Below are 26,744 nucleotides of genomic sequence, written 5' to 3'. Positions count from 1 at the left end.
CGCTCCGCCGGGCCCGGCCGCCCCACGCCCGCCTCGCCGCGGCCGCCCGCCCAGGCGGGGGCGAGGAGCCTCACCTCGGGCGGCAGTCGGGGGCCGCTCTCCCTCCCCGCCCTCGTCCCGGCGCGGTCTCCGAGCGGCTGTCGACGGCTCCCGGGAGCGTTCGGAACCCGAGCCTCCCCCCGAGCCCCGCGGGGCGCGAGAGCTGAGCGATCCCGCGAGACTGCGCTGCGGGGCGGGCGGGCAGGTCGCGGCTCGCCGCGGCCGGGCCTGGCTGAGGCGCCGCGCGGGCGGGGCTGGGGCGCGGCGCCGCAGGTGCCTGCCTCGGGCCGTGGAACCGGCACGTCCGCGCCGCCTTGCTCTGTTACGGTGTCTGAGGCGCAGGGCCGTGCCCTGTATCGCTGTCGGGGTCCGGAGAGGTTCAGCCTAGCTGGGACTTGGGACGCTCTGGGAGATCCTCAGAATAAAACACTCTAGCTGTAAAGTCTCACGGCCCAGCCGCACTTGGGTTTTAAGGAGCCGAGAGCTCTTTCACAGGGCCGCTTTGCTCTGTGAAGTCAATTGGACAGGTGACCTGAGTTGGGAAGTGGAGGCATACTTACATGTTCCAGGATAACGTCCTAAAAGGCCCCTTTCATTTGGGGAGCCTGGTAGCTAACTTGAAGCACGGGCGGCAGTGGGATTCCAGCCCTGGCAGGCCCTGCAGGGGTATTTACGCTTGAAAATCCTGTCCAACTCTGCCACTCATCATCTCAGGTAAATTGCCTGATCTTTCAGGGCCTTAGTTTCTTCGTAGTAATGGAAATGATGAGAGTTATAATGACAGTTAGCCCTTACTAGTATTGTCTATAAATCATGCATCTACATCTATCTAATCTGCAAGACACTTCAAGAGGTAGACAGAATTGCATGAGAAGCAAATGAACTTTGAAAAACGCAAAGTCGTGTTTAATTGGAGGCTATTGTCACTATCAGATAAAACATCCTGCTTCAGAAAACAAAGATCAGATTTCATGAAGTACCTGGGATGAAGGGCACTGCTGAATAACCAGAGTAAGTGTTTTGAAACCTGCAAAACAGCAAAATGGGAAAAGGCTTGAAATTGGAGGGGCGAATTCCTCCCCAGTTTTACCAAAAGCCTAGGACTGATATTGGGGGATAGCAAGTCGTGAAGAAATCATACCATTAAGACCTGGACAATTTACTTATATATTGCAGAACCTAAGTTTCTATGTAGGGAGAATATTTCTCCCCAATTTTCACAAACTTGATGAACCCTTCTGTGGACAGGCTTGAAGCAGAACCAGGCAGTGACATTTTTAAATGATGCCTTTGACATTCAGATGAACAAATGTAATGTGATTTGAAGGAAAAGATGGTATAAATTGAATTACACTGAAACAAAAACTGTTTAACTTGAGTGGTATTTGATTACATAATGAGCGGTGATGAGCCACAATGATTTTTGTCAGGGTGAATTTGGAGAGTTTAGGTGATTTCCTATATATAATCATGTTTCCCCCTGTTATTTTCATCCATTTAAAATAGACTTTACCTTTTAGAGCAGTTTTATGCTTAGAGAAAAATTGAGCAAGAATATTGACTTCCCATATGGGCCACTTCCTTCTCCCCTTTCTCCTATTGTTATTATCTTGCACTAATGTGGTACATTTGTTACAATTGATAAACCAATATTAATACATTATTATTAACAGAAGTCCAGAGTTTACATTACCATTCACTGTTTGTGTTGTACAATTCTATGGGTTTTGATAAATGCATAATGTCATGTATCCACCTCTGCAGTATCACTGCCCTAAATAAATCCCCTCTGCAGGACCCTGAAGCCCTAGCATCCTTTGATTTTTTTTACTGTCTCTCTTTTTAAAAATTTATTTTTTGTTTCTTTGTCCACCTCTGTTGTTGTCAGCGGCATGGGAATCTCTCTTTCTTTTGGTTGCATCATCTTGTTGTGTCAGCTCTCCAGGTGTGTGGCATCATTCCTGGGCAGGCTGCACTTTCTTTCGCTCTGGGCGGCTCTCCTTATAGGGTGCACTCCTTGCGCATGGGGCTCCCCTACGTGGGGGACACCCCTGCGTGGCAGGGCACTCCTTGCGCACATCAGCACTGCGCCTGGGCCAGCTCCACACTGTGCCAGCTCCACACAGGTCCAGGAGACCCAGGGTTTGAACTGTGGACCTCCCATGTGGTAGACGGATGCCCTAACCACTGGGCCAAGTCTGGTTCCCTTTACTGTCTCTCTAGTCTTACCTTTTCCAGAATGTCATGTAGTTGGAATCATATATTGTATAGCCTTTTCAAACTTGCTTCTTTCACTTAGCTATGTTCATGTAAGTTTCCTCCATGTCTTTTTATTTCTTTTAATCACTGATAATGATTTATTTTTTGATATAAAAAGTTCATCTCAATGGCATTAAGAACATAGACTTTGGTGTTCAAAATCCCTGGTTTCAAAGCTTAACTCTGACATTTTCGAGCTGTGTGACCTTAAGCAAGTTACTTGACCTCTCTGGGCCTTACTTTTCTCATCTGCAAAATATGGATAACAATCTGACAGTGGTGGTTTTATTCATTCTCTTACTCTTCTTTTTACTCTTCTGCACTGATGCTGGGGGATAGTGGTGAGTAAAATGAGAAATAGCAGACTCTTACTTGAATAGTTCTGTTTTAGTTAGCTAGCAGATACCAGGAAATGGGTTGGCTTAACAATAGGAATTTAGTATCTTACAGTTTTGAGACTGAGAAAAATGTCCAAATCAAGGCATCATGAAGACTATGCTTTCTTCCCAAAGACCAGCTGTCAGTGATCCTGGACTCCTCCATCACATAGCAAGTCACATGGTGACATCTGCTGGCCTCTCCCTTCTCTTCCAGGTTCCATTTCAGCTTCTTGCTTTCAAGACTTTTCTCTTTCTTAGTCTGAATTTCATTCTCTTTTAAAGGTCTCCAGTTAGAGGATTAAGACCCACACTGGACCATGCCTTAACTGAAGTAACCTCATCAAAAGGTCATACTTACAACAAGTTTACACCCATACGAATGGATTAGCTTTAAGAATATGATTTCCTGGAGTAATACAGTTCCACACAGGTCAAGGAGGCCCGGGGTTTGAACCATGGACCTCCCACGTGGTAGGTGGATGCCCTATCCATTGGGCAAAGACTGCTTCCCTTATTGTAGTTTTGATTTGCCTTGTCAAAAATCACTTGACTGTAGAACAGAGGGTTGATTTCTGAGTTCTTGATTCAGTTCCATTGGTCAATTATGCCAGTACCATGTTGTCTTTACCAAAGTCAGGACATGAGAGTCCTCCAATTTCATTCATTTTAAGACATTTTTGGCTATTCAGAGCCACTCTTCCAAATAAATTTGGTTACTGACTTTTTGATTTCTGCAAAAAAGGCTGTTGGCATTTTTATTGGAATTGCACTGAATCTGTAAATCAGTTTGGGTAGAACTGACATCTTAATGATATTTAGTCTTCCAGTTCATGAATATGGAACATCCTTCCATTTATTTAAGTCTTCTTCATTTTTTTTTTTTTTAAAGCAATGTTTTGTAATTTTCAGAATACAGGTCCTTTATGTCTTTGGTTAAGTTTATTCCTAAATATTGGATTATTTTAGTTGCTATCATAAATGGAATTTTTAAAAAATTTCCTTCTCAGCTTGCATTTTAATAGTGTATAGAGACACTATTGATTTTTTGCATGTTAATCTTGTATCCCACCACTTTTCTGAACTTGTCTATTCATTCTAGTAGCTTTGTTGTAGATTTTTCAGGATTTTCTAGATATAGGCTCATGTCATGAGTAAATAGAGTTTTGTTTCTTCCTTTCCTATTTGGGTGCCTTTTATTTAGTTGTCTAGCCTAACTGAACTTCTACTGCAATCATTGAATAATAAAGATGACAGTGGGCATTGGTGTCTTGTTCCTGATCTCAGCAGGAAAGCTTCCAGTCTTTCACCATTGAGTACCACACTGGCTGTAGGTTTTTCATATATGCACTTTACCATTGAAAGAGTTTCCTTATATTCCTCTCTATTGGAGTGTTTTTTAATCAAGAAAAAGTGCTGTATTTTGTCAAATTCCTTTTCTGCATCAATAGAGAGGATCAGGGAAGCGAATGTGGCTCAACTGATGGAGTTCTGCCTGCCATATGGGACGGCCAGGGTTCAGACCCAGGGCCTCCTAACCCATGTGGTGAGCTGGCTCAGGTGCAGTGCTGATGCGTGCAGGGAGTGCCCTGCCACTCAAGGGTGTCCCCCGTGTGGGGGAGCCCCACGTGCAAGGAGAGTGCCTCACGTGGACAGCTGCCCTGCACGAAGGGAGTGCAGCATGCCCAGTAGTGGTGCTGCACACATGGAGAGCTGATACAGCAAGGCGATGCAACAAAAAGAGACACAGATTCCTGGTGTCACTGACAAGAATGCAAGGAGACACAGAAGAACACACAGCAAGTGGACACAGAGAGCAGGCAATGGGTGTGGGGGGAGTGGGGGGAAGTGAAGAGAAATAAGTAAAAAATAAATCTTTAAAATAAATAGGATCATACGATTTTTCTTCTACAATTTATCAAGGTGGTTTATGACATTAATTGATTTTCTTGTGTTGAACTACCCTTGTATACCTGGGATAAAACCCACTTGATCGTGGTGTATAATTCTTTCAATTTGCTTTTGGATTCTGTTTGCAAGTGTTTTGTTTAAGATTTTTGCATCTATATTCATTAGAGATATTGGTCTGTAATTTTTTTTGTAGTATGTTTCTCTGGTTTTGGTATTAGGGGACGTTGGCTTCATAGAATGAGTTTGGTAGCATTCACCCCTGTTCAATTTTTTTTTGGAAGAGCTTGAGCAAGATTGATATTAGGTCATCTTTGAATGATTGGTAGAATTCACCTGTGAAACCATCTGGTGCTGGGCTTTTCATCTTTGGGAGGTTTTTGATAACCGTTTCAATCTCTTCACTTGTGATTGCTTTGTTGAGGTCTTCTATTTCTTCTAGGGTCAGTATAGGTGGTTCATGCGTTTCTAGGAATTTGTCCATTTCCTCTACACTGTAAAGTATTTTTGGGCATACAGTTCTTCATAGTATCCTCTTATGATCTCTGTTATTTCTGTGGGATCAGTGGTAGTGTCCCCACTCTCATTTCTGATTTTATTTGAGTCTTTTCTCTTTTTTTCTTTGTCAGTCTAGCTAAGGGTTTGTCAATTTTGTTGGTACTCTCAAAGAACTAACTTTTGGTTTTGTTGATTCTGTTTTTTTCCTCTCCATTCATTTTTCTCTGATCTTTCCTATTTCTTTCCTTCAGTTTGGTTTGGGATTCGTTTGCTGTTCTTTTCCTAGTTTCTCCTGGTGTGAAGTTAAATCTTCAATTTTAGATCTCTCTGTTTTTTCATACCATTTGTTACACAATATATTTCATTCGTAGTAACAAAATCATACAGTTTTTGTCCATTTGTGTCTGGATTGCTTCACTCAACATAATGTCCTCCAGGTTCATCCATACTGTCATGTTTTAAAACTTCATTTCTTCTTACAGCTGCATTATATTCCATCACGTGATAGACACCTGGGTTGTTTAAAACTTTTGGTAATTGTGAATAATACTGCTGTGAACATCTGTGCGCAGATGTCTGTTCATGTCACTTCTCTCAGTTCTTCTCCATATATACCCAGTAGTGGTATTGCAGGGCCATGTGGCAAGTCTATATTCAACTTCTTTAAGAACTACCAAACAATCCTGCACAGTGGCTGTACCACATCCACTGACAGTGAATAGTGTTCTATCTCTCCATATCCTCTCCAACACTAGTAGTTCTCTGTCTTTTTATTAGTGGACATTCTGATAGGTGTTGAAATGATATCTCATTGTAGTTTTGATTTGCCTTTCCCTAATCATTAGTGATGTTGAACATTTCTTCTTTTTTTTCTTGTCTTTTGTATTTCTTTTTTGGACAAATTTCTATTCAAGTCTTTTGCCCATTTTTTAATTGGGTTGTTTGTTTTTTTATTGTTGAGTTGTAACATCTCTTTACATATACTGGATATTAAACCTCACTGGATATATGATTTCCAGGTATTTTCTCCCATTGACTTGACTGCCTTTTCACTCTTTTGACAAAGTCCTTTGAGGTGCAAAAGTGTTTAATTTTGAGGAGGTCCCACTTATCTATTTTTTCTTTTGTTGCTTGTGCTTTGGGTGTAAGGTCCAAGAAACCACTGCCTACTACAAGGTCTTGAAGATGTTTCCCTACATTTCCTTCTAGTAGGTTTATGGTCTTGGCTTTTATATTTAGGCCTTTGATCTATTCTGAGTCGATTCTTGTATAGGGAGTGAGATAGGGGTCCTCTTTCATTCTTTTGGTTAGAGATACCCCAGCACCATTTGTTTACAAGACTGTTTTGTCCCATTAACATTAACTTAGTAGGTTTGTCAAAAATCAGTTGGCCATATAGGTGAGGGTTTATTTCTGGATTCTCAAAATTCTATTCCTCTGATAAATGTGTCTATCTTTATGTCAGTACTATGCTGTTTTGACCACTGAAGCTTTGTAATATGTTTCAAGGTCAGGCAGTGAAATTCCTCCCATGCTGCTCTTCTCTTTTAGAATGCTTTTGGCTATTCAGGCGCACTTTCCCTCCCAAATGAATTTGGTAATTGCCTTTTCTAATTCTGTAAAGTAGGCTGTTGGAATTTTTATTGGTATTGCATTGAATCTATAAATCAGTTTGGGTAAGATTGACATTTTTGTGATATTTATTCTTCCAATCCATGAACATGGAATGTCTTTCCATTTGTTTAGGTCTCTTTTTATTTCTTTTAGCATTGTTTTATAATTTTCTGCATATCCTGTACTTCTTGGTTAAATTAATTCCTAGGTATTTGAGTCTTTTTGTTGCTATTGAAAATGGATTTTTCCCCCTGATTTCCCCCTCAGATTGTTCAGTCCTAGTATACAAAACCATTACTGATTTTTGCATGTTGATCTTGTATCCTGTCACTTTGCTGAATGCATTTATTAGCTCAAGTAGCTTTGTCGTGGATACTTCAGAATTTATAAGTACAGGATCATGTCATCCACAAATAGTGGGAGTTTTACTTCCTCTTTTCCTATTTGGGTGCCTTTAATTTTTTTATTCTTGCCTAGTTGCCCCAGCTAGAACTTCTAGTACAATATTGACTAACAATGGTGACAGTAGGCATCCTTGTCTTGTTCCCAATCTTAGAGGGAAAACGTTCAACTTTTTCCCATTGAGTATGATGTTGACTGTGGGTTTTTCATATATGCCTTTTATCTTACTGAAGAATTTTCCTTCTATTCCTGTCTTTTGAACTGTTTTTGTCAAAAAACGATGCTGGATTTTGTCGAATGCCTTTTCTGCATCAATAGAGATTATCAGGTGTTCTTTTTCCTTCAATTTGTTAATGTGGTGTATTACATTGATTGATTTTCTTATGTTGAACCAACCTTGCATACCAGGAATAAATCCAACTTTGTCATTATGTGTAAGTCTTTTGATATGCTGTTGGATTCTATTTGAAAGTATTTTGGCGAGAATTTTTGTGTCTATGTTCATTAGAGAGAGTAGTCTGTAATTTTCTTTTCTTGTTGTTTCTTTATCTGGCTTTGGTATTAGGGTGATGTTGGCTTCCTAAAATGTGTTGGGTAATATTCCTCCTCTTCACTCTTTTGGAAGAGTTTAAACAAGATTGTTGTTAATTCTTTTTTTGCTTGGTAGAAACCACCTGTGAAGCCATCTGGTCCTGGACTTTTCTTTGCTTGGATATTTTTGATGACAAATTCAATCTCTTTCATTGTGATTGGTTTGTTAATTGATTGTATTTCTTTTAGCATCAGTGTATGTTGTTTGTGCATTTGTTGGAATGTGTCCATTTCATCTAGGTTGTCTAGTTTGCTTGCATATAGTTTCGCATAGTATCCTCTGTTGATTCTTTTTATTCTGTGGGGTCATTTGTAACTTCTCCCCTTTCATTTCGGATTGTATTTATTTGCATCTCCTCTCTCTTTTTCTTTGTCAGTCTAGCTAGGGGTTTGTCAATATTATTGATCTTCTCAAAGAACCAGCTTTTGGTTTTGTTGATTTTCTCTATTCTTTTTTGTTGTTGTTCTCAATTTCACTCATTTCTGTTCTAATTTTTATTCTTTCTTTTCTTCTCCTTGCTTTGTGATTGGTTTGCTCTTCTTTTTTTCTAGTTTTTCTAGTTGTTCAGTTAAATCTCTGTGTGTAACTCTTTCTTCTTTTTAAATATAGATATTTAGGGCTACACATTTCCCTCTCAAGACTGCCTTTGCTGTATCCCATAAGTTTTGATAAGTTGTGTTCTTGCTTTCATTTGTCTCAATAATTTACTGATTCACTCTCAATTTCTTCTTTGAGCCAATGATTATTTAGGAGTGTGTTGTTCAGTCTCATACATTTGCAAATTTACTTTTTTCCTGTCTATTATTGATTTCCAGTTTCATTCCATTATGATTTGAGAAGGTGCTTTGTATAATTTCAGTCTTTTTATATTTATTGAGAGCTACATTGTGCCCTAACATGGTTTATCCTGGAGAAAGATTTCAAGGGCACTTGAGAAGAATGTATAACCTGCTGAGTTTGGAAGCAGTGTTCTGTATATGTCTGTTAGGTCTAACTTGTTTATCATATTGTTCAAGTTCTCTGTTTCCTTACTGATCTTCTTTCTAGTTTTATCTAATGATGTGAGTGGGGTGTTTAAGTCTCCAATGATTATTGTAGAGATGTCTATTTCTCCCTTCAGTTTTCCCAGAGTTTGTCTCAGGTTTTGGGGCACCCTGGTTAGGTGCATAGATATTTTTGACTGTTATATCTTCTTGATGGATTGTCCCTTTTTTAATATATAATGACCTTCTATATCTCTTATAACTTTTTTTGCATTTAAAGTCTGTTTTCTCTGATATTAGTATAGCTACCCTGCTCTTATTTGCATGGAGTATCTTTTTCCAACCTTCCACTTTCAGCTGTTTTGTATCCCTGGGTCTAAGCTGAGTTTCTTGTAGGCAACATATGGAGGGCTTATGTTTTTTTGTTTTTTTAATCATTCTGTCAGCTTGTATCTTTTGATTGGGAATTTTAATCCATTCACATTCAATGATATTACTATAAAGGCATTATTTACCTCCACTATTTTATTCTTTGGTTTTCATATGTCATTTCATATTTGTCTTTTTACTCTTTTGGTTATCCTTTCTGCTATTCTTTCTTCTACACTTCCCTCCAAGCTTCTCTCTCCTGTCTTTTTCTTTCAGGTTCTAAGTCTTCCTTTAATATTCCCTGCAAAGGTGGATTTTTTTTTTGGAACGCACTTAGTTTCTGTTTGCTTTTGAATATTTTATAGTCATCTTCATATTTGAAGGACAATTTTGTTGGATAAAGAATACTCAGCTGACAGTTTTTCTTTCAGTCTCCCAATTGTATCATACCACTGTCTTCTTGCCTATATGGTTTCTGAATAGAAATGTACGTAAGTCTTAGTGGGCGTCCCTTGTATGTGATGGTTTGCTTCTCCCTTGCTGCTCTCAGAATTTTCTCTTTATCTTTGACATTTGACCTTCTGGGTAGTATGTGCCTTGGAATGTGTCTATTTGAATTTATTCTGATAGAGGTACAGTGTGCTTCTTGGAGATGTAAGTTCATTATTTTCATGAGTGTAGCAGTTTGATATTGTTTATGAATTCCAAAAATATATGTTGGATTATGTTTGTAAACTGGTCTGTTATTGTGGGCATATTAGATTATTTTGGATTCAGAGGTTTCAGTTTTACTTGATTAAATAGTGATTAAGGCTTTGATTGGGCTACAGCAGGAGGACATTGAGTCCTTGCCCCCTTGGTCAGCAAGGACACACAGAGAAACAGAAGGGAGGTTAGAGTTTTGATATTGGAGCTCCAGGAAGTAAACACAGAGATGCAGATAGGCGAGGAAGGAGAGAGGGCTCCATTAGACATGGCAGAGACCCCAGAGAAGAGAGACAAGCCATTAGCCTGATAGTCTACAGTTGGCCTTGTGTAGAGAGCAGAGCAGCTGAGCCTGGAGAGAAACAAGTTCAAGAGAGAGACTTATCCCAGCCTACAGCTGATATTGGAAGAAGCTGGGACCACAGAGCCTTAGGAGGAAGAGGAAGGCTGACCGCTTGCAGAGTTGACAGCCATCTTGCTCCAACATGTGGCAACAGACTTTGGTGAGGAAAATAACTTATGCTTTATGGCCTGATAACTGTAAGCTTCTACCCCCAAATAAATACCCTTTTAAAACCCAACAGATTTGTGGTATTTTACATCAGCCCTTTTGCTGATTAATACAGTGAGAGTTGGGAAATGTTCAGCTATTATTTCCTCATATACTCTTTCTGTCCCTTTTCCCTTCTTTCTCCTTCTGTAACTCCCATGACATATATGTTATTGTGTTTCATGTTGTCATTCAACTCTCTGAACCCCTGCTCAATTTTTTCTATTCTTTTCTCTCTCTATTCTTTTTTCTCTTCAATTTCAGCTGTTCTGTCTTCTGTATCACTTATTCTTTCTTCTGTCATTTCAAGTGTGCTGTTATAGGCCTCTAATGTATGTGTGTGTGTTTTTAAGATTTATTTATTTCTCTCCCCTTCTGCCCCTCTGTTGTCTGCTCTCTGTGTTCATTCATTGTGTGTTCTTCTGTGTCCACTTGCATTCTTGTCAGGCAGCACTGGGAATCTGTTTCTCTTTTTGTTGCATCATCTTGCTGTGTCAGCTCTGTGTGTGTGTGGTGCCACTCCTGGGTGGGCTGCGTTTTTCACACAGGGTGGCTCTTCTTGTGGGGTGCACTCCTTGCATGTGGGGCACCCATATGCATGGGGCATCCCTGCATGGCATGGCACTCCTTGCATGTGGCAGCCCTGCACATGGGCCAGCTTACTACATGGACCAGGAGGCCCTGGGTATTGAACCCTGGACCTTCTATATTGTAGGCCAATGCTCTATCAGTTGAGCCAAGTCTGCTTCCCTCTACTATGTTTTTTTTTTTAAGATTTATCTTTTATTTATTTCTCTCCCCTCCCCCCCTCCCCAGTTGTCTGTTCTCTGTGTCCCTGCACTGTGTTTTCTTCTGTGACTGCTTCTATTCTTGTCAGTGGCACCAGGAATCTGTGTCTCTTTTGGTTGCATCATCTTGCTGTCAGCTCTTCATGTGTGTGGTGCTACTCCTGGGCAGGCTGAACTTTCTTTCACTCTGGGTGGCTCTCCTTACAGGGTGCACTCCTTGCGTGTGGGGCTCCCCTATGCGGGGGACACCCCTGCGTGGCATGGCAGTCCTTGTGCGCATCAGCACTGTGTGTGGGCCAGCTCTACACAGGTCAAGGAGGCCCTGGGTTTGAACTGTGGACCTCCCATGTGGTAGGTGGACACTCTATCCATTGAGCCAAGTCTGCTTCCCTCTAATATGTTTTTTATCTCATCTATAGTGTCTTTCATTCCCATGAGCTCTGTTACTTTTCTGATCAGGATTTCAAATTCCTCTTTGCACTTGCTCAACATCTTCTTGATGTATTTATCTCTTTAGCCATATTGTCTTTCAACTTATTAATCTGATGTTGGAAATTTGTGCTCATCTCACTAGTTAGTTCTCTCAAATCCTGCATCTCTTCTGGGGCTTTGATATATTTCTTTTCTTGGGCCCTGTCTTCTATTTTCTTAATATGGCTTGTAATTTTTTCCTGATGTCTAGGCATCTGATTAGGATGTAATTTACTCAGACATTCAATTTCTTTCTCTTTTGTAGGGAATTAGTGGCAGGGGGCTGTGTTACCACTGCTCTTTGATTCTTGACTTGACCTGGATTGTTAGGAATGTCCCTGCTAATTGCTCAAAATTGGGCACTGGACCCAGTAATTGGGTGTAGACTCACTTCCTAGGGCCTTGGGGAGGAAGGTTATAGAGGCCAGGAAAGCCCTCCTACTTATTTTTAAATTTTCTCATGTGCACTTCCTTGGTCTGCCAGCAGATGGCGCTCTTTGGCAGCTCTGCATTCAACGCCTGCTTGGAATGTATTTGTTGCAACACAGACTGGATCAATGTGATAGAGCTTTCTGTCTGGAGGCTAGGAGCCTTGTAATTCAAACTTTCTCTGAGACTGTTCTCCAGCCTTCTCTGTCAGCCCCCTCCCTTTTCCTGGCTAGGAAATATTTCCATTCCCCTGTAAAATCTCAATAATCAGTCTCAGTTAGTATAGAAGGAGATTGAGAGGGTCAAACAATGGTGTGGCCCCACCTGGCCTGGAAGGGCTCCTGGGACATGGCAGACCAAATTTGTGAGTCAAAAGCTGGGTCAGCCTTAGGCTGTGTCCCTCTCTCTCCCCTTTCCTGGGGCATCCTCAATAATCAGTTCCAGCCCGAAGAGAGGGAGATTGTGAGGGTCGAATTTCTCCTTTCCTGTGTGGGTTCCTAGGACAAACCATGGTGTGGTCCCACTCAGCCTTGAAGGGCTAGTGGGACACAGCAGAACAAATTTGTGGGTCAGAAGCTGAGTTGGCTTTATGTCTGTAGCTACAGGCCCCGAAACCTGAGAATTCTAGTGTCTTTAGTGTGCGGGATGGTGCTGGCAGCAGCTGCTAGTGGTTTCAACTCACAGTTCTGTAGTTGCAATTTCCCTCCTTTTCCTCCTCTCCTCTAGGCAGTGTCTAGCCTTTACCTACTGTCCTAAACCCTAGAAGATCTTTGTCTAGGCTGTTTCAGCCTGTCCTCTAGCTATTTTTCTGGAGGAGAAGAGAGTACTGTGTCTTTCTAGTCCACCATCTTCCCAGAAGTCCTCTTTTCTTCTTTTGTAATGTAAACATTCAGGGCTATAAATTTCCCTCTCACCACTGCCTTTAGATTGTCCCATAGATTTTTTTAAAAAATTGATCCTCCTCCCTTGCAGCTTGCTTGCTGTCTGCTCTCTGTGTCCATTTGCTGTGCATGCTTCTACTTGTCTGCTTGTCTCCTTTTGTTGCATCATCTTGATGCACCAGTTCTCCATGGACATGGGCTGTCAGCTCTTCGCAGGCACCAGCCATCATCTCTCATAGGCACGGGCTGTTAGCGCTCGGTGGGCATGGGCCAGCATGCCTTCACAAGGAGGCCCTGGGATGCGAACCTAGGGCTTCCCATATGGTAGACGGGAGCCCAATTGATTGAGCCACAGCCGCTTCCCTTTCCCATAGATTTTGATATGTTGTGTTCTTATTTTCATTTGTCTCAACATATTTCCTGAATTCTCTTGCAATTTCTTCTTTGAGCCACTGATATTTAAGAGTGTGTTGTTAAATCTCCATATATTTTTGAATTTCCCTTTTTCCATCATTATTGATTTCCAGCTTTATTCTGTTATGATCAGAGAAAGTGTTTTGTATAATTTCAATCTTTTAAAATTTATTGAGACTTGTCTTGTGGCCCAACATATATTCTATCTTGGAGAAGGATCCATGAACACTTTAAAAGCTGTATACCATGCTGTTTTGGGGTGCAATGCGCTATAGATGTCTGTAGATCATGTATCATATTATCAAGCTGTTTCCTTATTTATCCTCTATCCAGATATTCTATCCAATATTGAGAGTGGTGTATTGAAGTTTCCAACCATTATTGTAGAAACATCTTTTTCTCCCTGACTCCCTGTTCCTTTTCTCTTGTAACAGCTGATGAAGAAGATGTCTGCTCCTCTCTCAGTCAGCTGCAATAAGCCAGGGGTTTTATGCCCACTTACTATTTGGAGATGAGCCCTTCCTGGCAGTGGAGGTTTAGTAACTCAGTTTTTTGTGTTGGGTTCTTTGTCTCTCTTTCCCTCTCTCTGCTGGGAGTTGTGAGGCACTGTCGTGGTCTGCTGACCCCCAAAGCAGATCCCTCAGGTAGCTTTTGATGCTTTCTCCATTGTTTTTGTGAGAGATCTGAGCCTTGCCTGCCTAATCCAATGCCATCTTCCCACAATCCTCTTTAAATATTATAATGCTATTATGAATGGAATTGTTTTCTTAATTTCATTTTGAGATTTTTCATTACTCATCTATGGAAATACAACTGATTTTTTGTCTAGCTTATATACTGCAACTTTGCTGAATTCTTTTATTGGCTCTTAATTTTTATGTAAGGATTCCTTAGGATTTTCTAGATACAAGATAATGTCATTGGCAAATAGAGTAATTTTACTTCTTCCTTTTCAATCTGGATGCCTTTTATGTGGGTTCATCTTTTATTCAATCAATACATTCTATTAGATTGATTGATTTTCAGATATTGAACCAAACTTGCATTCCTAGGCTAAATCCCATTTGGTCTTGGTGCATAATCCTTTTCATATGCTGCTGGATTCAATTTCTTAGTATTTTGTTGAGGACTTTTCCATCTATCTTTATAAAGGATACTGGTCTGTAATTTCTTTTCTTGTGATGTCTTTGTCTAGTTTTGGTCTTAGGGAAATACTGGCTTCATAGAATGAGTTAGAAGTGTTCCCTCCTCTTTAATATTTTTGGAAGAGTTTGAGAGGGATTGGTGTTAATTATTCTTTAAACATTTCATAGAATTTAACAGTAAAGCCATCTGGTCCTTGGCTTGTCTTTCTGTGAAGTTGTACTTTTTTTAAATTTTTAATTTTGAAATACTTCCAAACTTGAGGACTGTTACAAAAATGATAAAAACTCCACATAGAGAATTCCAATATATCCCTACCCCACTCCTCCCCCCCCACCCCCCCCAGATACCCAGATCCACAAATTTTAACATTTTGCCACATTGGTTGTATCATTCTAACTATCTGCCTGTCTGCCCATCTGTCTATCCAGCAATCTGCCTGTCTGCCTTTCTGTGTATTTATCAATTGATTTTATGAACAGTTGTATACATCGTGCTCCTTAACCACTTAATATCGTTATTTACATTTCCTAAGAACAAAGATGGGCGGCGGACTTGGCCCAGTGGTTAGGGCGTCCGTCTACCACATGGGAGGTCCACGGTTCAAACCCCGGGCCTCCTTGACCCGTGTGGAGCTGGCCCATGTGCAGTGCTGATGCGCGCAAGGGGTGCGGTGCCAGTCAGGGGTGTCCCCCGCGTAGGGGAGCCCCACACGCAAGGATTGCGCCCCGTAAGGAGAGACTCTCAGCGTGAAAGAAAGTGCAGCCTGTCCAGGAATGGTGCCGCACACACAGAGAACTGACATGACAAGATGACACAACAAAAAGAAACAGATTCCCGGGCCACTGACAACAGAAGCGGACAAAGACGACGCAGCAAATAGACACAGAGAACAGACAACCGGGGTGGGGGGGTGGTGGGGGAAAGGGGAGAGAAATAAATAAATAAATCTTAAAAAAAAAAAAGAACAAAGATGTTTACTTATACAACCACCTTAAGTACAGTTATCAAATTCAAGAAATTCAACATTGATATAAAGTTTATAGACTATATTAGAATATTTTTCATATATCCCAATAATGTCCCTTAAAGCCTTTTCTCTTCCCTTGCTAGATTTCATCCAGGTTAATATATTGCATTGCTTTATCACTATCTCTTTAGTTGCACTTTCTTTCTGTTTTTAATGGTAATAACATACATACAACAAAAACTTTCCTGCTAAGCTCTATTCTGCTTCTCCCAGCGGCTCCAGACTACCCTGGAATTTAGGTTGCTATTTTTCAAAGTTAGTACAGAACTGTAGAATAGAAGAATGGGACTAGGGCAAGTTAAAATGCCACAAAGTTTGCTGTTCTTACCAGGGTTTCAGCCCTTTTTCTTGAATAAATACTCCCTGGGTTGCTGCAAGCTTTAGGTTAATATTCTAAAGTTTTGAGGAAGTTAATTCTAACATTTTTGCCAGTTTCTTCTTTCTTTTTATAAAGAAGCAAATTTTCAGTGGTCCTTACTCTGCCATTTTTGCCGATAGCACTGATAAGTAGGTTCCTGTAGAAACTTTGTGCTTACTTGTATTGTGGCACTATTGTATTATGTTGAGTTATTTGTTCTAGATTAATCTGTCTATATTTTTATATTACTTTTATTCATTTAAATCTTTTTTTAACATTTAGTTTCTCATTTAACAAGGTCCAAATGACGTCCAGTAATGACCTGAGATGCAAGGGAGGGGGTCTGCTGCTTTGGACCCTTTGCTTTATTGAGTCTTGCATATCAAAATCACATTCATGGGGAAACGGACTTTGGCCCAGTGGTTAGGGTGTCCATCTACCACATGGGAGGTCTGCGGTTCAAGCCCCGGGCCTCCTTGACCCGTGTGGAGCTGGCCCATGCACAGTGCTGATGCGCACTGTTGGGGACGATTGGTGCGGGCGTGCGCTGAGATCAGCGATGCCAACGGCATGGCCGCCAGAGCAGAGCCCATTTGCTGGTTCTTCTCCCTCCCTGCTCCTTTGTTCTCTGTTCCCGCCACTGCCCAGGCTAACACAGTAAGGCAGGCGCAAGGCGCGAAATTGAAGTCTGCCCTCCACCCCAGCAACAGCAATAGCCAATCCCTAAACCCTGCCACTTCCCCTAGTAACAGCAATAGCCAATCCCTAACCGCCATCCCTCCCACTACCCCTCCCCTTCCCAAGAGTATAAATGCTTTGTTCTCACAATAAAACTTTGCAGCTTGATCCTCACCCTGTTTCGCTGTCATTCCTCGCGTCTCCTGTCTCACCATTCTCCTCCGCGCGACCACGAGCCCCTGTTCCCTGCCCCGCTGGCCGGGGCATTAACACGCGCAAGGAGTGCCGTGCTACACAGGGGTGTCCCCCGCGTAGGGGAGCCCCACGCGCAAGGAGTGCACCCATAAGGAGAGCCGCCCAGCGCGAAGGAGGGAGCAGCCTGCCGAGGAATGGTGCTGCCCACACGTCCCGTGCCGCTGACGACAACAGAAGCGGACAAAGAAACAAGATGCAGCAAAAAGACACAGAAAACAGACAACTGGGGGAGGGGAGGGGAATTAAATAAATAAAAATAAATCTTTAAAAAAAAAATCACATTCATGCAAATTCATTAAAGAACACACAACTGTCAATCACTAAGGATCTAGTGCCACCTGACACATAGTTTTGAATACATGTTCTCATGACAAATACTGTTAAGGCCCCAAGGAACCATTTGGCCTTTCTTGTTCTATGTCATTGGTTCTCAAACTTTAGTGTACACCAAAATCACCTGGAAAGCTTGTGAAATCAAATTGTTGGCCTCACCCTCACAATTTCTAACTCAGGAGGTTTGGGGTAAGGCCTATGTATTTATTTCTATTAAGTTTACAGGAGATGCTGATGATTCTAGCCCAGGGAACACACTTGGATTTGTTTCAAAGAACCACTGCTCTTTGAACAAATGAATGCTATTAATTCTATGAAGGTTTTTGTGTTACATCATTGCCAACATCAGAGGCAGGCAACCCTTTAGATTATGGGGAGGTGTTTAGGTAAGAAGTAAAACTACTTTGTCAAATTCTTCCTCTTATATAGCGTGAGTGAAAATGGGTTATTTCGTAAGAAAATATTATTTCCCAGTAGCACCAAGCATTCCTTTTTTTTGCTTCTCTTCGTGTTCCAGTCTATGACCATTAAGATATAGTCTTGATTGAAAAGAGATTAGAATAAACTGAGCACTGAAAATTTAGAAAAGAAGAATTTAAGGAATACTGTTGTTAATCTAGACCTTGCTCTAAGAGATGGTGAAAATCATGGTATGGTGACTTTTCCTATGTAACATTTCCTATGAAATAAAAGTTGCAAAAATTCACCATTTACAGTCCTATTAAAATATTCATTTTTGAAGATTAATATTGCTTTCATAATTTAAAGAATTTTATTGAAAATTTCGGAGCAAATTAGCAGAGCAAAGTTTTCCAAGTTACAATTAAGTTTCTTTTTTTTTTTTTAATTTCTCTCCCTTTCCCCTCCTCCTCAGTTGTCTGCTCTCTGTGTCCATTCGCTGTGCATTCTTCTGTGACCATGTCTATCCTTATCAGCAGCACTGGGAATCTGTATTTCTTTTTGTTGCATCATCTTGCTGTGTCAGCTCTCCATGTGTGTGGCGTCATTCTTGGGCAGGCTGCACTTTCTTTTGTGCTGGGTGGCTCTCCTTACGGGGTGCACTCCTTGCGCATGGGTCCCCCCTATGTGGGGGACACCCCTACATGGGGGACACCCCTGCATGGCACAGCACTCTTTGCACGCATCAGCACAACACATGCGCCAGCTCCACACAGGTCAAGGAGGCCCAGGGTTTGAACCGTGGACCTCCTATATGGTAGGCAGACACCCTATCCATTTGGCCAAGTCTGCTTCCCGCAATTAAGTTTCAAAAATCCAGGAGCTACAATAACTGAGAGAAGTTATATAATTTGGTGTTATTTTTAATAGAATACTGATTACATGAAAATTTTCATTGTAATAAAATTAAGTGGTTTTATTAGGAAGAAAGGAAGAAAAAGGTATTTTATAGAGTAAATAATTGACAAATTATGTAACTATTTTTACTTATCCACCATCTCGAGCCCATCACCAGACAATGCAGACACATATAAAAATTAAGTGTATTCATTTTTTATATTTTGTCTGTCATTAAAACATAGCTTTACACATTTAAAAAAATTTTGTCTTTGTAAAAGTATAATTTTCAAAGTGGGAGAATAGAACATATTGTATTTAACAGTTTGTTAGCTGGATTTGTGACTTTTTAACTATTTAGACATACATGGTGTCATCCTTTGTATTCTTGTCTGGGTCCTACACCCAAAACTGGGGGCAGGCTGCTTTCACAGCTGACCCGATGCTGAGGCATGAGGGGCTCAGGGGACAAACAGCAGGGGATCCTACTTGGAAGAGGCTGGCTGAGCTGAGACTAGAAGAGGAAAAAAGGAAGGGGAGAATTTGTGAGGAAGCAATTAGAGGACCTGCATTGTCTGCTTCCCTCCCAAATTCTTCTTTGCCTAGTCCTGGGAAGCCCTACTCAGGGCTCTAGACTCTCAAAATGACATTCATGACTTTGATCATGCAATGACTTAATTTTATCCATAATATAAAGGATAGCCTTGGTTTTAAAATTTAGCTTTCTCTTGAAATGCATTACCTGTTGCTCCCTGCTTTAAAAGCTGATTGAGGGAAGTGGATGTGGCTCAAGTGATAAGGCCTCTGCCTGCCATATGGGAGGACCCGGTTTCTATCCCTGGGGCATCCTGATGAAAAGGAAGAAGAGAAAGCATGCCTGCGTGATGAGCCAGTGCCTGTGCAAGTGAGTGACACAGCAAGATGATGACACAACAAAAGAGAGACAAACGAGAAAGTCAAGGGGAGGGAGGAGGGAGGAGGAAGGAAGGAGGGGGGGAAAAGGGAGAGGGGAGAGGGGAGAGGGGAGAGGGGAGGGGGGAGGGGGAGAGGGAGGAAAAGAAAAGCTAATCGCTGCCGTGTTTGTAGCATAGCAATTAACCTTTTAATATGTTGTGGTTGTTTCCATTATGGTTGACCAGAAATGATAAACTTTCTAATTACTACCTCCAGTATTATTAGAAAAGTAAATTTTTCAGCGCAGTAGTAATTTGACACTTAAAGAAAAAGCCACATTTTAAAATGACAGTTTGATATATAAGATTGCCTTTTTTGGAGCTCTGGTGTTGTCATTTGCAAATATAGAGATTCAGAATGCTAAATAAAAAAACAGCTTCAGCTCTGCCAATGCTTTGAGTTACAATTTATGCCTGTGAATCTACCCTGCTAGATTTTCTTTTTAGTGGCATCAATACCTCCCATCTGGTCATCTTAAATATTTAATATCTTGTTTCCCTAGCAAGGAAGCCATGTTAAGTCAAATATTAGAAATAGTGTTTTTCCCTAAAGCTTTTAGCAGCTAGAAAATACCTTCTTGCCTTGAACTTAGTGATTTAATTAATAACTAAATTAATTTCCCTTGGTGTACAAAACCAACTTCATACCTAATTGTGCTTCATGGGCTGCTAATGACTATATGTGCTTCTTTTTAAATTGCCTTAAAAACAAATGAGGTAATTGTGTAGTATTAGGAGGTAAGTGAAGGAAAATGTAGAATTAAATTTTTAGAGAAATTGGAATTAAAGAAATATAGCTACTGTTGCCATTTGATAGAAAAGATTTTATAGAAGAGGTGGGATTTGGGGGAGCTACTTGAATGAAAAATTATTGAGCGATTTTGCTGTTGCACACTTGGTGTGTGGGTTGGGAGAGAGTTCAGAGGTGGCAATGGAATATTTTGACACAAGGGACTGTGTGTGTTTTCAATTGAAGACAGAGGCAGATTTACCATGAAGCTAATAAAGCTTAAACTTCAGGGGTCTTTCCAAGGCTCTATCTAATTTTTGTATATGTAAACTCACAGTCTTTTTCTTAAAAAGAATTCCCCAAATTGTGTAAGCATCAAAACCATTACAATCAGAATTCATTCCTTTTGAAATGAAGAAAATCAAATAGTGAAGACCAGGGAAATGGAATAACTCAGGTGTGCTTTGAGTCAGTGAATTAACAGTTTAAAAAGTTCCTCTAGGAAAGAGAAAATGGCTGAGAGGGAGGCTGAAACCAATGTTTATATATATATAAACCTTGTAGAATTAGTTAACTCTTTTATATGTATAACTTTGACAAAACGTAAAACTTTATATGTATAATTTATTTTTATATTGTATATTAATGTTATTCATATTTATATAACAAAATTTATTATATATATGTATATACTGATTTATTCTATATACATGTATTTTTGTAAGAGCACTGGGAGGTAAGAAGGACATACAATTTCTTTAGTACTGAGATCTTCAAGCCAGGGTGAGCCCTACCAGTCTTTGACTCTCCACTTCTTCCTCCAATCTAGACACCCTGGATGTGAATGGTAGAGTTCATGGGAAGAGCAATCACTAGCCAGAAAACACTTATGGACTCTTTGAAGATCACCTTCTACTACAGGTTTGGCCTGGTCCTTCACTTCTCTATTAACTATAAGGAATTTCTTTCTACCAGGTAGTTTTCTTCATTATCCTCCACATAGGCTGGATTTCGCCTTCATTCTGAAAGTAGAATTGTGTTACTCTTAGGGCAGATTCAACCCTCAAATAAATCTAATGAATGATCAAAACCACAACAAAAACTTGAGAAAATTTTTTGTCTTTGTTTAAATATAATTTTGAGTGATCACTTTCGTTTTAATTTTTTAAAGTGTCTCTTACTTAAATGACCATACTTTGTCCAAGTGGGATTAACTATAATCTGAAGAATGGTGCTTTATTAAAAGAGAGAGATTCTTTAAGCAGAAATTTTATGGCTAAAATATTTCAATTTTAATATAAATTCTGGATATAATAATTGTTGTATTAACAAATCCATTGTAGCATAAATGATGATAAGAAAATTGCATGTACAGTTTAACAACTAGTGATATCTGAGATTGTAAAAGCCATTCTGAGTGCTTACTATAGTTATGAGACAAATATGAAAGTTACAGGATGTTTTCCTAAATAAGTTTTAATAGTTTATAAACAAAAATGTAATTGGCAGGTATAGGTTGAGTTAGGTGAGACCAGGATATGGTAAATGGCACTGAGATGGAGAGGAGAGACAAAGATATATTTGCAAGGAAACACAGGAAACTGTTTATGTTGGATCCCTTGAGGCTGACTGAAATCATTAGTGACCAAGGCTGAGATGTAAAGGGGACTCTTATCTTTCTTTTTTTCTCATTGAGCATATATCACTTTTATAAAAAAACAATTTGAAGGAAAATAGGAAAATTTCACAGTGTAGCATATATATAAGCATGAAGGATAAAAATGAAATAATAATATAACGGTAAGAAAATGAGTGGTACTCTCCTGCTCTAATGGGAAAATTAGATAAGGTAGAGGATGTTTCTGGAAAAATGTTTGTCTTGGTTGTGTTTCGTCTGGATTGGCAAAAGGAGTTCCCATTTAAAAGAGCACATTTCAGAGGGTTATACACTACAGACTGTGCAGAAAATGTTAGCATTGACACATTCCTTGGCTGTTTGCCTGCTGTGCTCATTTAACTATGATAGAAATGTTGGCAGTCCATTGGATTTAACAAAGAAAACAGTGATTTGAGGCATTTTTGTAACTCTCTTGAGCTGGAGAGTAACATCAGGGAGAAAGCCCACATATCTTGGACATTGGCCATGATTTTTAAATCTGCTTTTATCATTTTATTTAGCATTTATTCCCTGCTGACATCTTTTGCATAGGTTCATCTCATCTGCTTTTCTAAACGTAATTTACACAATGTCCAATTCTGGATAGGATGGAAACTTCCATCCTAGGGAATTGATTCTCTTCTGGAAAAAGAGTGTTTCTTCTTTTTGCTCCCATGCTTTGATTATGAATCATTTTAAACATTTTACCTGATCACGAGTTCTAAGCTTCAAGTATAATAGTGAGATTCCTTAGTAACAGATCGTAAGAAAAATGACTTTGATGTAGAAGTCTGGAAAATGTGAATGAGGTATTTGGTGACACGTCAGGCTCTATAAATAGAACCTGGTGAAAGGCAGCAGGGGAATGCTTATAAATACCAGGTTTGAGGAATATAAGTATAGCCCTTGCAGATTCTCCTACCCTTTAGGTCAGTAGCAAGAAGCAGTATAGTGTGGTTGACAGCCAAGGTCATAGGTTTAGACTTCCTGAGTTTGAATCCTGGACTGGACATTTACTAAATGTGCATCTTGAATAGGTTCTTTAAGCTCTCTGTGCCATGGTTGCATATCTGTAAAATTGGTTCAAAATAATAAATTTCTCCCTGGTTGTTGTGAGGCTGAAGGAATTAATTTATATAAAGCATAAGACCTTTGCCTGGCAAGTGGTGAGATGCGCAGCCAATGTTGGCTACTCTTAAGTACATCCAGAGAAGTCCCTGGAGGTCTTCTGGAGTTCCGGCATAATGGTGGCATGAACTAGTCTGACTGGGGCATCAGGCATTCCCTTCTTCCCTTAATCCCTTTTGAGACGCACACACAACAACCATTGATTATTGCCCATGAGTTTATGGGTCAATTGGGTGGTTCTTCTGGTCGCCCTCTTGCATGTATGGTCAAGTACAGGTCAGTTAAGTGGCCCTGCGTCTAGCAGGTGTCTGGTTATTGGTTGGAACACTTCTGTTCTCCACGCAGTCTCTCATCCCCTAGCAGGCTAGTTATATGGTTTATTTGCATGATAGATTCAGGGTTTCTACAAGGGCAGTGAAACTATGCAAGGGCCCCTTGAGGCCTAGACTTAGAAATGGCACACCATCACTTCTGCTGCATCTTTTGGGCAAAGCAAGTCACAAGGCCAGCCCAGAATCAAGAGATGGGGAAATAGATGTCACTTCTCAATGGGAGGCATTGCAGAGTCATATTGCAAAGAGGAATGGATAAAAGGAAGGCAATAACTTCAGCCATTCTTTTCAAACAATCTCTCACACTATCTCAACTGTAGGCTGGCACAGGGCTTGTCTCTCTTCCCAGGGCTCATGTCTTTCTGGGCTCAGCTGCTGTTGTCTCTTCACAAGGTCACCTGTAAACTATCAGGCTCATCTCTCCTCCCTGGCTGCAGGATCCTCTGTGTATCTTCTCTGCATATCTACCTTTCTGTGTGTCTATTTCCATGTGAGAGTCTGTTTTATCCCCACCAAGTGGGTGGGGACTCAACTATATACCCTAATGATATGGTCTAATCAAAGCCCTAATCATAACATAATTTAATCAAAGACATCTCAGCTGAATCTAATTCAGTCAAAGGGTATCATTGCCAGAGGAACAGACCAGCTTACAAACATAATCAAACGTCTTTTTTCAGAATTAATAAATAATATCAAACTGCCACACAGGATGATTGTGATAATTAGATGAAATAGCAAATATAAAATGTCTGGTACTTAGTAGTCACTCAATTAATGGTAGCTATCATTATTAATATCATTATTTATGTTATTAAGGGGTGGTTCATATGTTTTCTGTGATCTCACTGTTTCAGGATGGCTTTTAGCTTCAATAGTCTACGATTCATTTCTTCCAGATTTTTCTCTTACTTTTTTTTTTTAAACCAGAAATAGAATTATGCAGAAGTGTTAGGATGACAGTAGAGAGTGCTAGAAAACAGAAATTTCAAAGCCTTTCCCAGATCAAATAATCTCATAAGTGTGAGTCTCAAGTCTCCCAAGATTGTGCCAATTCCCACTCTCCTTAATGAGCAAGTAGGATGTTCTAAAAAGCCAAAGTTAGAAAGAAATTGCCTTCTTTTGTCCACGCTTCATGCCAAGGTTTTTGTAGGTGCTAAGGAGAATAGAGCTTCACAACAGTTATAACTGAAAGGACAGGCAACATCTAGTTTACTTTGGAAAGCACTGATACTGCTGTCTTACAATTCCCTTTCTTGTCCTCTGAAGTGTGGGAAAACTATTGTTTGACTACTTCTTCACCTGGTTCTTTCGTACATGCTTTCTTGTGATTTTTTTCAAATTACAGTTTCTTATGTATAACTAGTACAGAATAACTTAAAGGTGAAAGATAGCACTAACAAATGACCAGATGCTAATTTCCTTCCACTGGCATAAATATTGTTCAGAGATGGAAATAAGGATGGGAAGAAATTATTCATTTCCATGTTCTGGTGCCTTAGAAAGCTTTAAAAAATTGACCCAAGGCTTGGCAATGATTCACTTAAAGATAATTCTCCCAGACTACATCTAAGAGAGGATTGCAGTACCTCTGTAGGCTTTTTTTTTTTTTGTACATCATGTAAAGAGTCCCCATTACTGTTTTTTTTAAAAGATTGTTTATTTCTCTCCCCTCCCCCCCCCCCCGTTGTCTGTTCTCTGTGTCTATTTGCTGTGTCGTCTTCTTTGTCTGCTTCTGTTGTTGTCAGTGGCACGGGAATCTGTGTTTCTTTTTGTTGCGTCGTCTTGTTGTGTCAGCTGTCCTCTCCATGTGGGCAGTGCCATTCTTAGGCAGGCTGCACTTTCTTTCACGCTGGGCAGCTCTCCTTTCGGGGCTCACTCCTTGTGTGTGGGGCTCCCCTACGTGGGGGGACACCCCTGCGTGGCACGGCACTCCTTGTGCGCATCAGCACTGTGCATGGGCCAGCTCCACATGGGTCAAGGAGGCCTGGGATTTGAACCTTGGACCTCCCATGTGGTAGATGGATGCCCTAACCACTGGCCAAGTCCGCTTCCCCCATTACTGTTAATAACTTAACCACAGGAAAAATTCAGAACAATAAACAGTTTTGCCTGACTTTGGAGAAAGACCTGATACGTCTACTGATATATCATCACATACTACTAGCACCCCACAGTAACTGGATACAGACTAACCTTGTTGGGTTGGATTCATTTAGTACTCAACACTCCTTTTATATTCATCCTTTCCTCAAAAGACTGCTTTGTAAGTTATCCAAGAAATGTACCATGTCTAAGGAAGTAGCTGAGAAATGAAAATATTTTGTTTTGTGTTTTACTCTCATGAAAAAATCATTTTGCTCCCAGGTGTGTCTCATTAGCTCCATTTCTGGGCAAGATAAGGTGCTCCTTTAAAGCAGATGTAAGAATGGTTATGTCTTGTGAAATTCTTGTCATTTTCAATTGGATTATTGTTCTTTAAGTTGCTAATAATATTCAGGCTGTATAGGTATCGTTTGTATAAAAGTTAAGTCTCCTGATACTAGTTTGCTTTCCTAAACCACTGAAAAGGTAGAAGAGCTTGTGCAGGAGATGGCTAATTTTGGCACAAAATATTATATTTTGTAATCAAGCTTCTGCAATGTATTAGAACTATTATAAAACATTTGTAAGTCTTATCTTTAAATAGATCTTAATGAAAAGTCAAATATAAACATAGTTTTCAATGTATTATGGTTAAAGTCTCAGCATATCAAAGTAGTGTTGGAATAAAATAATATGTAGTAAAAAAAAGTATATATCACTATATCAGGCCAATAAACATTATTTTGACATAATTGTGAAGTGCCATAGTATATAATAACTAAATCTGTCATAATAGTGTGATAATTAAGTCAAATTTGAAAGCCAGTCTGTACTATAAGAACAATAAAGACTGAAATCACTTGTTAGATGTAGCAGTTTGTTATTGTTTATCAATTCCAAAAAAGATAATGGATTGTGTTTGTGGACTGGTCTATTCCTCTGGGCATATTAAATTATATTAAATTAAGAGGTTTCACTTTTTCTTGGTTAAATTATGATTAAGGCTTTGATTTGGCCACCTCAGTAGAATGTTGAGTCTTGCCCCCTTGGTGGGTTCACAGAGAAAATGACATGACAGAGGAGAGAGTTGGAGTTTTGATGCTGGAGCCCTGAGAAGTAAATATACAGGAGAAGAACACAGAGGAATAGAGAGAGCTTTATAGACACAGCAGAGGCCCTGGGAAGAGAATGAGCCTGATAGCTTACAGCTTCAGCTGAACCTGGAGAGAAATGAACCCTGGGTGAGAGACCAGACTTATCCCAGCCTACATCTGAGATTGGAAGAAGCTGGGACCATGGAGCCTTAAGAGGAAGAGGAAGGCTGAACCCTCACAGACATTGCCCACCATCTTGCTCAACACATGGCCAATGACTCTGGGTGAGAAAGTACCCTTTTTTTTTTTTTTGTAAGTACCTCTTATGGTACCTTGAGTTGGACTCTTTAGGGCCTGGTAAGCTTCTACCCCAAATTAGTACTCTGCATAAAA

At 40.2% G+C, this 26,744-nt stretch overlaps 1 protein-coding gene and 1 long non-coding RNA gene across 3 annotated transcripts in view; one reads left to right on the top strand and one right to left on the bottom strand.

The window, feature by feature from the left end:
• The window catches only part of FZD6 (frizzled class receptor 6), a 44,194-nt gene extending 43,826 nt beyond the window's left edge, over positions 1-368 (bottom strand). The window contains exon 1 of one of the 2 annotated variants that reach the window (XM_004457580.3): positions 75-368. The gene's annotated coding sequence lies outside the window, so the exon portion shown is untranslated. The remainder of the gene's footprint in view (positions 1-74) is intronic. The other variant, XM_071207968.1, reaches the window with a different exon arrangement.
• LOC101427407 (uncharacterized) lies at positions 217-26,129 on the top strand. The gene is made up of 3 exons (XR_001118563.2): positions 217-753; positions 973-1,050; positions 20,885-26,129. It is a non-coding gene; the product is annotated as an uncharacterized lncRNA (long non-coding RNA).
• Positions 26,130-26,744: the final 615 nt, after the last annotated feature.

The sequence above is a fragment of the Dasypus novemcinctus genome, chromosome 14 (genome assembly GCF_030445035.2).
Source record: "Dasypus novemcinctus isolate mDasNov1 chromosome 14, mDasNov1.1.hap2, whole genome shotgun sequence".
Classification (NCBI taxonomy): Eukaryota; Metazoa; Chordata; class Mammalia; order Cingulata; family Dasypodidae; genus Dasypus; species Dasypus novemcinctus.
This window is presented reverse-complemented; position numbering and strand designations above follow the sequence as displayed.